We start from the raw sequence: 5505 nt of genomic DNA on the forward strand, positions 1-5505 counted from the left end.
ATTTTTAATACTTCTGTCTTTTAACCTTTGTGCTAGAGTTAAAAGTAATTTAGACATCATCATTATAGTGAGAGTATTACAAATTTGAATATATCCTTACCTTTACAAGTAATATTTATACTTTCATAGTTTCCATTTTACTAATTAGCATCTTTTTGTTTCACTTTGAAAAACTCCCTTTAGGATTTCCTATAAGGCAGGTTTAGTGGTGATGAATTCCTTCAGCTTTTGTTTGTCTTGGAAAGTGTTTATTTCTCCGACATTTCTGAAGAAAAGATATGCCAGATAAAGTATTCCCAGTTGTTAGTTTCTTTCTTTTTGCAGTGTGAACAGTTTATTCCACTCTCTTATGGACTGCAAGGTTTCTATTGAGAAATTGGCAGAAAGCATTCTGGAGTTTCCTTTATATGTGATAAATCTCTTTTCTTGATGCTTCAAAAATTCTATCTTTGGTCTTTAATTTTTGACACTTTGATTATAGTGTGTCTCAGAGAAGATACATTTGGTTTTACTTTGTTTATAAATATTTGTGTTTCATATATCTAGATATCCATATCTCTTCTCAGATTTGGATAATTTTCGGCCATGATTTCATTAAGTAAGTTTTCTGCCTTTTTAAAAATTCTTCCCTTTTTTCTTGTTCCCAGTATGTGCATATTGGGACATATGATGATGTTCCATATATCCCATAGACTTTCTTCACTCTTTCACATTCTTTTCCCTTTCTATTATTTTTGTTTGTTACATTTTTTGTTTGTTTGTTTCTCTTACTAATTTAAAGTGGTATGTCTTTAACTTCACAGACTCTTTGTTCTGATGGTTGATGTTCTCTATTGCATTTTATAACATTCATTTATTCTTTAGCTCCAGAATTTCTGTTTGATTTTTTTCTCTTTTGTTGACTTTATTTTTTCCATGCATTGTTTTCCTGATATAGTTGAGCTGTCTATCTGCACTCTCCTGCAGCTCTCTGTACTTTATTAAAAAATATTTTGAATTTTTTGTCCAGCATTTGCAGATATTCATTTATGTGGGTTAATTACTGAAAATTATTGTTCTTCTTTGGTGGTGTCATAGTTCCTTGATTTTTATGTTTTTTTGTTGCTTACATTGATGTCTGCACATTTGATGTCACAGTAACCTCCTCCAGATTTAATGGACAATTTTCACCTCCTTATGAGTAAAGTGAGGGTGCTGATTGAATGGGATGCAGCAGTTCTTGCTTCAGTAATGGCACAATAGTGCACTTTTTGTTAAGTTTCATCAGTGTCAACAAAAATTTGCAGATGTCCTCAGTGGCCAAGGCTGTGAATATCTGCAGCAGCATCTAGAACTGCTGGTGTCCTACTTATTTTGTTTCTTCCACAAGGGAAGTTGTGACCAAGGGGATCCCATTTGGTGCTGGGTCTGGTTTTCAGACACACTTGCAATGGTGGTGTTACTGGTGTTTGATGTGTGATCTCTGTGGAGTGGCCACAGAACTGGGGTCTGGAGTGTGAATGCACATGGAGGAACTTCAGCGCTAGGGCTCAGGCCCGTGGTGGCACTAATTCTTAAGATGCAGGCCCTCCCACTGTGTCACTGGTAATGGTGTGCAAGGTGGGGTTGCTTGTGGAAGAGCTAGGTAGCTGGGTTTGAAACTGTGGGCACAAGCAGATGTACAATGTCACCAAGGTCTAGAGTACACGAGTTCCCACAGTAGCCATGGTTCCAGTGTCCTAGACACAGACCCACTCTCAGGGACTGCAGAATCAGGAACTGGAGGCACAGGCATGTGTAGAGTGACCTCAGAACTGGAGTCTGGAGTTTGGGCACATGTAGAGAGACAGGAGATCCAGGTATCAGAGTGCAGGCTAGTACGCTCTGGCAGTAGCTCTGATGTCTGAGGCAAAGACACTCATAGAGTGGCTACAGAGCTGGGGTCTGGGGTATGTGTGTGCAGATCCACCATGGCTTCAGAATTCATGGTTCAGCCCTAGTCCCTGGATGGTGCAATAGCAGATCATTTCTGTTGCGTGGTGCAGCAGCATCTTCCTTTTTGGGGGGCCTATGCTGGTGATGATTGTTGGTTACCTCATTTCCTAAAGCTCCCAGTATCCTCTGCAGAGCACTCCATTGGAGTAGAGCTCTGTTGTGAAAGCTGTGGGGAGTCTGTGGCTTCCAAGCAGTTGTTGAAACCCTTAGTGGCAATGACTGCTGGGATCCTTTGAACAACAGGTTACTGAGGACTGTGGTGGGAGCTGCCATGTGGCTGCTATAGATAGCCCCTACCCTTCTTTGTTTCTAGCTGTCACTAGACATCTCAGGTATGCTTATCTTCCCAGTGATCCTTTGTATGTGGCCATTGTCCATGTTTTGCTCCATTGTGTTGCTAAAGATTCTTAATTGGACTTTTGAGACTTCCTGGGGCTAATTCTGTTTGTGGATAGCTTTCTATATATGTATATATATATATATATATATATATATATATATATTTTTTTTTTTTTTTTTTTTTTTTTCCTAGGAAGATGAAGGCTAATGTCTCCTGCTCTGCCATTTTTCTCACTTGTTTCATTTCTCTTTTTCCTCCTTGAACATATTACACATATCTCAAATCTTTTGAAATTTTCCCACAGTTCTTGTGTGTTGTATTCAGTTTCTATGTATTCTATTTTTTGTCTCTTTGCGTTTCAGCTTGGGAAGTTCCTGTTGACTTGTTGTCATGCTCACTGATGCTCTCCTTGACTATGTCCAGTCTACTGATGAGGTCACCAAACACATTCTCTATTTGTTACAATGTGTTTGATTTTTAGCATTTTCTTTTGAATCTTTTACTTTTTTAATTTTCCATATCTCTGCTTCTGCTTACATTATCCATCTGTTCTTGAAGGTTATCTACTTACTTGACTAGAGACCTTAACATATTCGTAAGTTATTTTAAATTTGTTGTCCAATAATTCCAAAATATGTGTTATATCTGTCTGATTCTGATGCCTTCTTTCCCTCTTTAGACTATGTTTTTCAATTGCCTTTAAGTATGCTTAATTTTTTTGCTGAAAGCCAAACATGATAGATCCGATAATAAAAATTAAGGTAAATAGTGTGAGGTTTTATGTTAATTTATCTAGGAGTTGGCCTGTGTTTATCGTTTTCTGTAGCTACAGGAGGTAGAGGCTTAATATTCTTCTAGTCTCCTTTTTTTTGTCTCATTTGTTAACTTATATTTCCTTAAGTACTTCTCTTTACAGACTCTAAATCTTGCAGCAATTTCAGCCATAATCCATTGTTATATTGGAGTCCTGTTGGTGCAGTAGTAAATTGTGAGAGTGAGGAAGACTTCTAAAATCTTATGATAAAATCCCTGTCCTTTGCTTCAGGATCAGGACCTTTACAAGTTTATCTCAACTTGCCCTTTAGTGAGACAGAAAAGCCAGAAGGAGCTGGAATGAGAGAAATGCCCTTCCCTGAGATGGGATTAGTTTCCAGTAAAGTCTTTTCCCTGGAGGCGTAGGCTTTTGTTAAGTAGAATTCTCTGGGCATATTTTACAATTGTTATTATTCCTCTCCGCTAGCCACTAACTGTAGAGAGGAGGAGATAATTCTTGGATCTTTGTCACAAGAGCCTTGTGGGTTTCCAGGATAAAAAATATCCAAAATGTGGGGTACTCACAAAACTGTGGTCCTGTGAGTTTCTCACTCTTACTCTAGTTCAGTATCAAACCCCAGATGTTCATTAAAATTACTATTTAAGTGGTCATACCAGTTTATATCTTCAGTGGTGTCTTCTCTGGGTAAGGGAATCTTGGTTATGACTCTTTGGAATTGTCGCTTACCATATTCCAGAGTTGTTGTTTGACTTGCAACCTAGCTCTCTTGCTCTCAGCCCAAGAAAAGTCATTGATTTTCAGACTGTTTAACTTTCTCTTGTTGTAAGGATGGGAATGATTATTTCGAAGATCTTTATAAGTTGGAGCTAGAACAGATAGTCCATCATATTTTAAAGTAGGACTTTAGTATATAACCCTTACAAATTCAATCAATTCTAAATTAGCTATGTTTTTTGTGATAAATAAGGGTTAGTCATTATCAAAGCCTTTTTAGGATACCAGTTGAAATAATTATGATTTTTTCTTTAATCTTTTTATTATGGATTACATTTATTTTTTATGTTGATCATCTATGAACTCTTGGTATGAGCCCTATATGATTATGATATATTCTGTTTAATGTTAGTGCAGTTGTCTAATACTTTCTTTGGAATTATTTTTGCATATTCATTAAAAAATGGGTCTATGGTGGCCAGGCGCAGTGGCTCATGCCTGTAATCCCAGCACTTTGGGAGGCTGAGGCGGGCGGATCACGAGGTCAGGAGTTTGACACCAGCCTTGCCAATATGGTGAAACTCTGTCTCTACTAATAACACAAAAATTAGCCGACCGTGGGGATGTACATCTGTAGTCCCAGCTCCTCGGGAGGCTGAGACAGGAGAATCACTTGAACCTGGGAGGCGGAGGTTGCAGTGAGCTGAGATCTGAGATCGCGCCACTGCACTCCAGCTTAGGTGACAGAGTGAGACTTCATCTCAAAAAAATAAATAAATAAAAATAAATAAAAGAAAAGAAAGAAAGAAAATGGGTCTATGACTTTCTTTTTTTATATTGTTCCTACCCCTAGTTTTAGAAACAAGTTTGCAATAATCTTATGAAATGTGCTTGATAACCTTGAGTTCTCTAAAAATTTCTAGAATTATTGTACAATTAGGACATGAATTTTTCCTTGCAAGTTCAGTAAAACTTGCAATAAGACTATTCTGACTACAGAGCTAACCTTTTAATACTAAGTTAATTATAAGTGAATTGGCCCAGCAATTATAGCCCTAACACTCTCCCTCCTATCACGCCTGTGAATCTTATCTTCAGCAAAATTTCTTGGCAAATTTCTTAATTGCTTCCAGGAGTCAGTTTGAGAATACCATAAAATTCTTGCACATTTATACCTAATGGGGATATTCCAAATAAAAATGAAATACAGTGCCTGGTAAAGGCTGCTTCCTAAGAATTGCCAGTCATATACGTTCCTAATTGCCTGAGAACCCATGCTAATTTTGTAGAACAAAGATAGTGGAAAAAATGAATTAGAAGGATCATAAATGACCTGTAAGCTATTGTGATGTTCTTTCATATATATTATTGAAATTAATCTTTAAACTTTTGTGGTAGAAATTATTAGCCACACTTTTACATTTCAGAAAATTTAAGATATATAGAAATCAACAATTTTGCCAAGTTTATATAACCAGTAATGTATACAGCTGGAATTCACTGCTCTCTCAGTCTAAAGTCCATATTCAATGTCCATGGTTTTCTATGCTAGCAGGTAAAGTATTGTTAGGACGACTCAAAATTGTCCTATTTTTCCATCTCAAAATTCTGCTTCAAATATAAAATATCTGCACAGATTATTTACAAACCTTTCTTAATAACTCTGGAAGAAATAATTTTGCTCTGTTCTATGTTAATATTG

This window comes from Macaca nemestrina, chromosome 3 (assembly GCF_043159975.1).
Source record: "Macaca nemestrina isolate mMacNem1 chromosome 3, mMacNem.hap1, whole genome shotgun sequence".
Taxonomy (NCBI): domain Eukaryota; kingdom Metazoa; phylum Chordata; class Mammalia; order Primates; family Cercopithecidae; genus Macaca; species Macaca nemestrina.